A 12,542-nucleotide genomic window follows, 5' to 3' on the forward strand; every position below is an offset into this window, starting at 1 on the left:
CAGTAAGTTGGTTGTACACAAAAGGTAACTCAACGGGCTAAGTAACAGACGATAAGCAGATAATGTGCTAAGTAACAGATAACAGATAAGTTAGAACCATCGCTCAGAAAAGTTCTTTGTCACCAAAGATAAGAAGATGAGGGTAAAAAATCGCAAGAGGGACGTAATAGGTTATCTCCAACCTCCTCGTAATATACAAACAGTCCTTACAAACATATGAACATAAAGACAGAAAAGATCTTAGAAAAATACGTGAAGAAGAAGAGCTTTTTATCGACGGAAAGAAGCGAACGAATGAGTGAGGCGACTGTGAATGCTGACAGCCACACAGAAGTTTAATAAAAAAAAAAAAAACATACTTGTATGATAATCGAGATAGCTCAAGAGACGGGAGGGAGGCGGGCCAACCCAAGCGCAGAACTCCCCCCCTGTACAGTACAAAATAGGTAATGCCACACAGGAGCCGAAGACCATAGGGGTGACCAGCGTGCGGTACATTGGGTGGACAAAGGACCAGACTGGTGCCAGGCAGTCGAGGGAAGGAGGGGGTTTTGGTGGTTGGTGGTGGCCCTAGTCTCTTCGCCAACCTCCGTCACGTTACTTGAGAACTTCATAAAGACAGACAGATTCCTGTTGATGCGGTCACGGAATTCGTCCTCTCTCTCTCTCTCTCTCTCTCTCTCTCTCTCTCTCTCTCTCTCTCTCTCTCTCTCCATGTGTGTGTGTGTGTGTGTGTGTGTGTGTGTGTGTGTTCGTTCCTCCACAATTCTATTACTAAAGAAGTATTACCTTCCTATTCTTCCTAACATATGTTTAGCTTAAGTTTCTTGCTAGGATCTCTCGTTGTTCTTCCCTTGTTGATTTCAAGGAAGCGTTCATTGCTCGACTTTGTCTACTGGATCTTCTCGATGAGAGGTGGAATCATCTCCCTCTTCTTGTCTCTAAGCCTCTGTTGTGGGCAAAATTCCAGCCTCTAACCTGTCCTCGTTGCGGAAACACCCCACGTTAGTAAACAACCAAATCAAACAATGAAAATGAAACAGAAGACAATGACGAAAACAGAATATGACCTTCTACTTCAGAATGAATCAACGAAACATAATATAAAGTAAAAAAAAAAAAAAAACAAGAAGAAAAAAGCGGGAATATCATGATAAAAGTGAAAAACCCTCAACATCTTTTCCCTCTTCCTCTGGTAACCCGTCAGGATGACAGTCGACGATGCTCAAACCACGTACCGTCATCTGGTGTGGGACTGAGGCAAACACACTATATTCACACGGTAATGGCGTAATGGGTAAAAATCCTGTGGTACGTAGTTGCTGATGATCTTGCTATCCTCCCTGTCTCCTTCTTAAGACCTGGTCAGACACAGATCTTAGAAGTGGTTTTTTCTCACTCACTTTGAGAAGGTAACTCACTCAGTCACACTTCACCTGTACTGCTGCCAATAGCGGACGGGCGTGTGATATGCAGTTCTAAAACGAGGAAAACCAGCTAAGTTTAGCGCTCAAGTTGAACGGCACGTGTCATCATTACCAGTTTGTACAGTACAGAGAGGGAGGACTGGGGCCTCTCTCATCTTTTCATCTTATGATAATTGAGACAGCACACGGGCAACTAAGGACTAATTAAGACCATCCCAATAATGACATGTACCCAATTTATCGACCAACACCTTCGGGTGGATGAACAGCTGGGTAGACTGTGGACCGACTGCTGCAACCAGGAGTCGAACCCATACGCAAGTGACTGTGTCACGGTGAGGAACGCTAAACCGCTACACCGCCGCTTTACCACACTCTTCACTACCATGAAAACTTTTGAAACAGTCTGTTCCGTCCGTCCTCAATCATGTGAGGCCTCTGGAGACCAGGCAAGTTGGAAGGTTCATAAAACAGTTTAAAGCTTTTGAGCTTCATGACAGTTTGAAGCTTTTGAGCTTCATGACAGTTTGAAGCTTTTGAGCTCCATGACAGTTTGAAGCTTAAGGAAGGCAAGAGTTCCAAGTTCTGTCCATTATATGACAGTTTGAAGCTTCTGTGAACCACGAGAGTCGGGAACCTGTTTGAAGCCTCGAATCCACATTAGCCTCAAGCCTCCAAAGTATACGGCAGTTTGAAACCCTCTATAACTCACGACAGTTTGAAGTCTCCGCGAACCACGACAGTTTGAAGCCTTCGTGATCCACGATAGACCGAAGCTCACGTAAACCAGTAAGACTTGTAGCCTCTGTAAACCAAGAGGGTCTTGATCAAGTCTCTCTAAACAGCGAGGAACTATTGAAGAAAAATAGTTTGAAAAATAGAGTAATATGAAGATACATTTCTATTTTCACTTTCTACCTCCCCTTTTATAACATCTATACACAAAATATGTCTCGCTAAACATCATTAACGGAATATTTTCGTGTGGCCGGACTCATAAGGAGACCAAGAAGTGAGAAAAATGGAAAGAAAAATCATTGCTGGGGAAACATCTGATCAAAGATCCAGAGGAAAATGTTACACGATGAAAAAGAGAATAGAAGAGTTATGTACATATCTTACTTACATAGATGTGTTTGTTTGTTTGTGTGTGTGTGTGTGTGTGTGTGTGTGTGTGTGTGTGTGTGTGTGTGTGTGTGTGGTTGGGGATTACATTCATAAAACCGAAAATAAGCTGAATAAATCCCACGATGGACACAAGTCTATCATCTTTAATGCGATTTTTACTGTTGTCGACCAAATCACTTTTCTCAGTAATCTACCACCACACCAGGTGTATACCGTGATCTACCACACCAGGTTTACTGTAATCTACCACCACACCATGCGTATACCATCATCTACTACACCGTGCATACCGAAATCTACCACACCATGTGTATACCGTCATCTACCACCCTATCTGTACCGTCATCTACCACACCATGTATATGCCGTCATCTACCACACCACATACAATACCGTCATTTACCACACCATGTGTGTACCGTCATCTACCACACAGTCACCTACCGCTGTCCACACACTTCAGGATACCTCTCGCAACAGATGAAACTCACTGGTTCAGCAGTACAAATCACTGCTCACTGTAGATTCCATAAATATATCTCCGGGACCTTTGGACATCCGTGATATGGCGGTTAGCGTTGCCGACCGTGACGCATTCACGGGCCAGGCTGGGGGTCGAGCCTGTATGGGTTCGCATCCTGTTTGCAGTAGTCGACCCCCCAGTCACCCCAAACTGTTCATCCTCCCTCAGGGGATGGTCGAGAAAATGGGTACCTGGCTAAGACCAGGGTATATATATGTATGTAAAGTAAATGATATGGTCTTGATTAGGGCATTCAGTTGTCCGTGACGTCTCAGTTACCATAAAAATAATCATGAGAGATGCACACACACACACACACACACACACACACACACACAATGTGGTATGGTAACTACTGTATTACCGTAACTATTCATTTCTCATTCAGTCAAGCTCATAACGTTTAAAACATAAGACTGACTCTGTCAACATCCCCATACACATGCCACCCTGGCTATCTAACTGCACCTCACTCATGTGCTCACCTAAAGTGTGGATATATCCATCTCACCCAAATTTAACCATGCTCCTGTATGATGAGTTGACCAGTAACCATCATCGCCTCCCAGTTCTGTAATATCTGTAATACCTCTATTGTCTATTTTCAGCCCAACAGTGGCCTACATACAAGAAGCCATTATTCATTCATTTGTTAATCACATAGACAAAATAACGTTCCAATACAATTACAATCGAGCATGAAATTATCTTCTGGAATTTGCGTGTGAGACGGACGTGGGAATCAACTTCGTCCCTAAGTTGTTCGACCCTGAGACTAGTAAAGGAGACAGACCTAAGTTAGAATAGCCCTCAGGTATGTGGATAAAGGACATAGTCAGCGAGCAGTTCACATCCTTCGTTAGACCAAAAACCACAGTATGGTTCTCAGGTTTGGGTCGCACACTTTAAAGAAGTAGAGGAGGTCCGAGGGAGAGGAGGTCCGGAGTAGAGGAGGTCCGGAGGAGAGGAGGTCCGGAGGAGAGGTGGTCCGGAGTAGAGGAGGTCCGGAGTAGAGGAGGTCCGGAGGAAGGCGACAAAGATGATCCCAGAATTAGGAAAGTTGAGTTACGAGGGAACACTACAGAGGCCTTGGTTTTTCCCCAGCATGAAAGATAGAAGGGTGAGGAGCAACCTTCATTGAAGGTTGTAAACCAGCGGAATCATGTGTTGAAGAGCGAACAGTTCTTTGAAGAAGGGAAGGTGGGTGGGTGGGTGGGGGTTGAGTAAGTAACCAGAAACCATAATATGAATCAAAAGAAACTATATGTTCACAAAAGATGTAAAGAAGTACTTTCACAGTACTAGCTGGAACCCGGAGCCGCACAGGGGAAAAAAAAAAAAAAAACAGTGGCTTTGAAAGGTGGCCTTTGCTGGCCTTTGATGCCATACTCAGGTGCCCTTGGATTCCCGCCTTTGATCTAGAAGTACATTCATATAATCGGAGGAAGTCAGGTCTTACCGAGTGCAGCGACCTAAGTACAGTCTGTATGGCTTATGTACAGCAGACTCGGACGTCCTCCGGAAACGGCTTTTCAAGGCCGACACCATGCGGTAGCCTACGACCTTCGCCAGTTGGTGAGGAACCTACGACCCCAGAGTCTGGAAAACTTCTTGGACGTGGCGGTCCGGACGCGACAAGAGTAACGCAGAAGCGTGTGACAATATGCGTGACGTAACAGCAGAGAATGAACGGTATAAACCGAGTCACGAAACAATATCAATGTGGACACCATACAAAATTAAAGATATATATATATATATATATATATATATATATATATATATATATATATATATATATATATACATATATATATATATATATATGCCTAATGAAACACCACGAGTGTAGTAGAAACCCTTCCGCGTACAGTATAAATAACAAACAGGCATTCACATAATAGTTACAAGTACCATTTAATCCTCATTAACTCAGGAATGTGCACTAAAAACACGCCCGAAAGTTTTAAGGAATCTACTGAGGAATGTTGTCATATACCAGAGCTGTGCAGATTACGAGGACCTTCTTTTGTGTGTGTGTGGGTGTGTGTGTGTGTGTGTGTGTGTGTGTGTGTACCACAGCTCCATAAAGATGAAAGGTAGAATCTTAAAAGCTTATTATGCATACCGAGGGGACAATACTGCACGTTCCTCTCATCCACACACATTGAGACACGCCAGGCGGAGCCTTCCAAGAGGATGAGAACTCCTCATTTGCCTTCTTTTTCTAATCCGTCTTTTAGAAATCATAAAACAAGATAAGGGGAAGGTGTTGAAACCCCCGCTCTCCCGCACCTCTAAGTCGCCTTCTACGACACGTAGGGAATACGTAGGGAGAATTCTTTTTTTTTTTTTCCCTTACCCGAGGAAGTGTACATCCTCCTCGAAGACTCAGGTTGGGGTGTCTAAATGTGTGATCATGTAACCAAGATGAAGAAGAAAGGAGGGATATGAAGTATGTTTGACGAAAGGACCTTGGATGTTCTGGCTCTAGGCGAATGAAAGCTCAGGAGAGATGGTAGAAGAATGGTTTGGAAATGTCTTAGGAGTAAAGTCGAGGGCTGGTGTGAAGGTCAAGAGCTAACGAAGAGGTAGGTATCAAGCAGGAGTTGTGGGCATGTGTGTAAGTGTGGGGAGGTGAGCTTCAGATTAATGTGGATAAAAATGAAACGGGGTTGCGTGATATATATATATATATATATATATATATATATATATATATATATATATATATCAGAAAATAGGGGTGTGGGGTAAAGGGTTGGAGCAATTACGCTTTGAAAAATAATCTAAAATTACAATCACTCCAACTCTGGTGAGGTAAGAGACGGATATGAGGAGAAAAAGAAGGAAGAGAGGAGGAGGAGGAGGAGGAGGAGGAGGAGGAAGCAATAGGAAAGAGGAGGAAGAAGCAATAGGGAAGAGACGGAAGAAGAAGAAGCAATAAGCAAGAGAAGGAGGAGGAGGAGGAGAAGAAGGAAGGTGGTCAGTTACATAAGCCTGTCTCAAGAAGAGTGGTGCGTGCGTGTGTGAGGCGAGTGGCTGGGCGGCCGGCGCGCCGTCCTGGGTTACATAAGAACAATACAGACGACAGTATTGGACGACCTGCCATAAGAGTCTTTAAACCCTCGTGAACACGACGTTACGACCCTCAGATGTGACGGGCCTGGCCTAACGCCCTAGTACTTAACAAATCAGATCATAGGCTTATGCCATTATACCCATGGGCTGTTGTATAGGCGTTCTCACGGAGGTTACGACACTCCTTCTTGTGTTTCTTCGTCACTGCTGATCCAATGACGTTTCGTAAGGAGATTTACGTGTTACGTTTATGTAAAACTAAGACGTGTGTGTGTGTGTGTGTGTGTGTGTGTGTGTGTGTGTGTGTGTGTGTGTTATTTATAAATAGCAATTATCGATATAATTGTATATATATATATATATATATATATATATATATATATATATATATATATATATATATACATTTCGGTATACACACTGTGATAGGATTTACAATTCGCGGCGATCATGACATTCAAACTACACAAGCCAGCCAAAGAACACAAATTTCTGAAACCAATTCAGAGGCAGATGGCCTAACAAATGACCCTTCCCCAACCCCCTTGATACAGGAATATTGCCCCTTTTATGATGTCATCATTTTAAAGTAATGTTTATAAGTTTACATCATGATAAAGGTAACGTGGTATGTTATAATCTCTTAACCTTACACAGTGAAGGGTAGACGTGACCACAGGTCTGACCCCTGGTGACCTATGGAGGTCGAGGTCAAAATCATAGACGCTTGTGATTTTTTCTAGCTATGGTAGGTTTTGGCGGTAGACAATACATTTGTAATATCTAGTATTATGTTGTGATCACCCAAGTTATAATCACTGGAAGGATAAGATGGAGTAATGCTAAACATGGTAACATACGGGCTTTCTTAAAATTCCTTTGTTTAGGAGGATGGCCCTTATTGCCAAAGTCACGTCAGAAAATAAAAAAAAAATATGAATAAAATGAAATGTCACGTCAGAAAAAAAATTAATAAAATGAAATAAATATCAAGGAATTTCGTTGTCAAGTCTCGTACGATTCCACTGTGATTCCCCGACAGGGATGCAACTCACTCCACTGCTGAAACGTGGCAAGACTGACGTCAACCCAAGCAAACCATGCCAAAAAAAAAAAAAAAAAATCATCCGAAACCGAACGGTAAATATGAATAAACCTGTGTGGGGGATACGAACGCGTTATCCCACACTCCACCGACACTGAAGACATCATAAACACAACGTGCATTTACGTTGCTCATGAATTACATCATAAACACATTTATGGTACCCATGAATTACATCATAAACACATTTATGGTATCCATGAATTATATAAATACATTTATGGTACCCATGAATTATATCATAAACACATTTATGGTGTCCATGAATTATATCATAAACACATTTATGGTGCCCATGAATTACATCATAAACACATTTATGGTGCCCATGAATCACATCATAAACACATTTATGGTGTCCATGAATTCGAATTCAAAATGCCATGTCCATGACAATACGGACTGGCTGTGACTATACAACGAGACCAGCGCGTGCGCGCGCACCTGAATTGCCGATGAGTTGCAGGATACATCAACCATCTCAATATAACCTGAGGCATATGGACGATGCTAGTCACCAGGTTAAGAAACAGGAACCTCACAGCATGAGGACTACAGACAGACTGACAGAAGGAGAATGAACGCGGAGGTTGCATCCCTCATCTAACACCTAACTTGAATAAAAAAAAGATTGTAAAAGATGGATGGGTCTGGCGTGTTGCCGACGCCACAACACAAACACACCACACGTAAGAATGAATACAAGATTACAGGAGGAAGCACAAACCCGACTGACCACCGACAGGCATCTAGCAGTTATCAGACACGTATCTAAGTCTAAAAACTTCCTCACTTAATAAGAGTTTATGACCTTGAAAATAGTTGATGATACTTGGCAACGCACGCTAGTCAGTTACTAAATACCCATTTCCGCCACACTGATATAAATAGCCATTCCCTATAACGAACCTAAATTTCCCTCTAATTTGAATGATATGCTGCGTGTTCTTCCTCGAATCGATGCCTTTCTACACAGAATCTCGATATGTCTTTCTAAAGTGATGACCGTCCCGTAGCTACGGCAGCAGCTTCAGCTTCTTCTACTACACAACTCAGCGTCGTACGTCCTTACAAAGAGGTCGTGCAGGCCAGGGCAAGCCGACAGCGATGGTCAGCTAGGAAGAAAGCCTAGCCTCGCTGGGGCGGGGGCAAAGATCGTGACATGTGCGTTGCATCGTGGAATTTTCAATAGAGTCGAATGTCACGCTACACTACACTCACTATGTCGAGGAGGATGACAATTCTGGTTTTTTCATTCCGAGGTAAGCATCTAAAACGTCTAATTTTATACTATCCCTCAAGATGATCAGTGGTGACAGCTATCAAATGACGATACACAAATTGTTAAAGTTGGTTGCCAAGAGCAATCTTATCACTAGGGTCATTAGTCTTAGTATAGCCTGGGTCAGTCTTGTTGCTACGGTCAGTCATGTTGCTACGGTCAGTCATGTTGCTAGGTTCAGTCTTGTTGTTAGGGTCAGTCATGTTGCTACGGTCAGTCATGTTGCTACGGTCAGTCATGTTGCTAGGGGCAGTCATGTTGCTAGGGGCAGTCATGTTGCTAGGGGCAGTCATGTTGCTACGGTCAGTCATGTTGCTAGGGGCAGTCATGTTGCTAGGGGCAGTCATGTTGCTACGGTCAGTCATGTTGCTACGGTCAGTCATGTTGCTACGGTCAGTCTTGCTGCTACGGTCAGTCATGTTGCTAGGGTCAGGTATGGGTGCTAGCATGATAGCTGAACATCCATTCTCATACTTAGAAAGTGTCTCGTGTCTGTAATAATAATAATAATAATAATAATATGATGATGATGATGATAATAATAATAATAAAAATAATAATAATAATAATAATAATAATAAAAATAATAATAATAATAATAATAAGAATAATAATAATAATAAGAATAAGATGATGATGATAATAATAATACTAATAATACTAATAATAATTTGATAATGATGATGATAATACTACTACTACTACTACTAATAATAATAATAATAATAATAATAATAACAATAATGAATAATAATAATAATAACAGCTAAACCTTGGCGCTGTTCTTGCCATAAGAAGGCATTTGCCTAAAAACTTACTGATGACATCTACAGACGATTACACAAGTTTATAAAATCAATTCATATAATTCATTTCCTTTAAAGTAGCCAATAATTCCAGAAAAAATCACAAAATTCCATTAACCTGACCACAAATGACCTCTTCACAACACACTGGCGTCGAACTCCAATTGACCTTAACGTGATTCTCGGGATAGGTAACGCTAAATCTATCATTACCCATCACATCACATTATATGAACGCCTACATTATGGAGGAATTGGTTGGGCTGGGGAATGGGAGAGGCAGTAAGTAGTTTTATGACCCTATGTTGGAGAATGTTTTATTTTTATTTTTTTCCAAAAGAAGGAACAGAGAAGGAGGCCAGGTGAGGATATTCCCTCAACGGCCCAATCCTCTGTTCTTAACGCTACCTCGCTAATGCGGGAAATGGCGAATAGTATGAAAAAAAAAAAAAAAAAGGAAAGATGGAGAATACTGGAAGCGTCCTTTTCGTAGCTGTGTTAACAAGAACTACCCAATATGATTTCCTCCAACATGGTCGTATAGCACTACAAAAAAAAAAATAAAGGTCCAACATAAATAGATTCAGATGAAAAATTATCGCCAATCAGGCTGATAGATAGTTAATTGACTTGAGCTGATAGATAGTTAATCAATTAAGTTACTTACCTCTCGCTGCCCGACGGATATGTAAAATTGGAAATCCTACAGTCAGTCACAGGTGACCTGATTTCCATGATATTAATCACATTTTTTTTTTCCAGTAATTATTCAACATTCACGAACTTGGCATAATTTCTGTAAATCTTATTTGCGTTCATTTTCAAGGCAATTCACTATCACTATGTCCAGCACCCCCGGATTGTTCAATGTTCACCTTAATTACCATATGGTGAAATATTCTCACTATATATATATATATATATATATATATATATATATATATATATATATATATATATATATATATATCCGGACTCCAACTGCTTAAAGTTACATATCGACGAAATGTCACCTTTGGCGATGCCTGTATCACTGTCAGTTGACGACGTAACAGAGAAAAGTCTCGTCACAGAAACTCTCGCTTCAAAAGAGCCCATCCTCTCCTGGCCACCGAGTGTAGTGCAGTCTCGGACTGCAGAAGCCCCTGGATAAAGGGTCCTAGGTAACACCAAAACCCTTTCAAACTGGGGTCTTCGGATAACCATATATATATTTATTTTATTTATTTATTATACTTTGTCGCTGTCTCCCGCGTTTGCGAGGTAGCGCAAGGAAACAGACGAAAGAAATGGCCCAACCCCCCCCCCCCCCATACACATGTATATACATACGTCCACACACGCAAATATACATACCTACACAGCTTTCCATGGTTTACCCCAGACGCTTCACATGCCTTGATTCAATCCACTGACAGCACGTCAACCCCGGTATACCACATCGCTCCAATTCACTCTATTCCTTGCCCTCCTTTCACCCTCCTGCATGTTCAGGCCCCGATCACACAAAATCTTTTTCACTCCATCTTTCCACCTCCAATTTGGTCTCCCTCTTCTCGTTCCCTCCACCTCCGACACATATATCCTCTTGGTCAATCTTTCCTCACTCATTCTCTCCATGTGCCCAAACCACTTCAAAACACCCTCTTCTGCTCTCTCAACCACGCTCTTTTTATTTCCACACATCTCTCTTACCCTTACGTTACTCACTCGATCAAACCACCTCACACCACACATTGTCCTCAAACATCTCATTTCCAGCACATCCATCCTCCTGCGCACAACTCTATCCATAGCCCACGCCTCGCAACCATACAACATTGTTGGAACCACTATTCCTTCAAACATACCCATTTTTGCTTTCCGAGATAATGTTCTCGACTTCCACACATTCTTCAAGGCCCCCAGAATTTTCGCCCCCTCCCCCACCCTATGATCCATTTCCGCTTCCATGGTTCCATCCGCTGCCAGATCCACTCCCAGATATCTAAAACACTTCACTTCCTCCAGTTTTTCTCCATTCAAACTCATCTCAACCCTACTGTACCTAATAACCTTGCTCTTATTCACATTTACTCTTAACTTTCTTCTTCCACACACTTTACCAAACTCAGTCACCAGCTTCTGCAGTTTCTCACATGAATCAACCACCAGCGCTGTATCATCAGCGAACAACAACTGACTCACTTCCCAAGCTCTCTCATCCCCAACAGACTTCATACTTGCCCTTCTTTCCAAAACTCTTGCATTTACCTCCCTAACAACCCCATCCATAAACAAATTAAACAACCATGGAGACATCACATATATATATATATATATATATATATATATATATATATATATATATATATATATATATATAAGGGTTTCTGCAGCTTCATGGCTGCACTACAAACAGTAGCAAGGAAAGGAGGACACCAACGTGGAAAGTTATTGGAACAGAATATCTCCAATGGTAAAAAGACGCCCAAGGTGACTTTTCCCTCGCGGCTTAACCACAAACAGGCACAGTCCAGTAACGTGTATATATATATATATATATATATATATATATATATATATATATATATATATATATATATATATATATCCACATTTTCTGCATTGTATTAATCAACTCATGCTGCAATTCTCACCATTTTCTATTAATCACAATAATCTACGTACGTTGTATATTTCCTTGTACTGGCCCCTAGTCACTACACGCATGATTATTTCCTCTATGCTGTTCACTAATCACTGTAGTCTACGTCATTCATATCATTAATAATCATAAAATTGCAAGGCCTTTACGATACTGATCACCTGCCATTATAATTACAATTCCAAAGTAAGATTAAAAACTCTTGACATGTAACAACGTTGCCACCACATTGTTCACCAATCACAACTTGTTTCAGTGTCCATAATCTCACTTCTCATCTCTCTCCTTTTCCATCAATTCCAACACTACTTTCTTTGGTCGAGATGTGCTACGTGAATACAGTCATGGGTCACAGAACCCAAATCTGGGTCAGGACCACGGCTCGTGAAGCATATATATATATATATATATATATATATATATATATATATATATATATATAAACCATATAATGTACACATTTTTGGGTATACTATTTACCACTATACCACGAAAATGGAACCCAGGACCATCTGTGTGTGGCAGCTAGGTCGCCTCAACCCC

The 12,542-nt window shown here is 41.4% G+C and overlaps 1 protein-coding gene and 1 long non-coding RNA gene across 2 annotated transcripts in view; one reads left to right on the forward strand and one right to left on the reverse strand.

The window, feature by feature from the left end:
• LOC139750094 (uncharacterized) overlaps nucleotides 1-12,542 on the reverse strand; it is a 99,523-nt gene that overhangs the window by 86,110 nt on the left and 871 nt on the right. Inside the window, exon 2 of the long non-coding RNA XR_011713076.1 lies at nucleotides 10,020-10,227. This is a non-coding gene — a long non-coding RNA (uncharacterized lncRNA). The remainder of the gene's footprint in view (nucleotides 1-10,019; nucleotides 10,228-12,542) is intronic.
• Nucleotides 1-12,542, forward strand: part of LOC139750093 (uncharacterized) — a 219,499-nt gene that overhangs the window by 72,008 nt on the left and 134,949 nt on the right. The gene's annotated exons all lie outside the window — the stretch shown is intronic.

The sequence above is a fragment of the Panulirus ornatus genome, chromosome 9 (genome assembly GCF_036320965.1).
Source record: "Panulirus ornatus isolate Po-2019 chromosome 9, ASM3632096v1, whole genome shotgun sequence".
Lineage (NCBI taxonomy): Eukaryota > Metazoa > Arthropoda > Malacostraca > Decapoda > Palinuridae > Panulirus > Panulirus ornatus.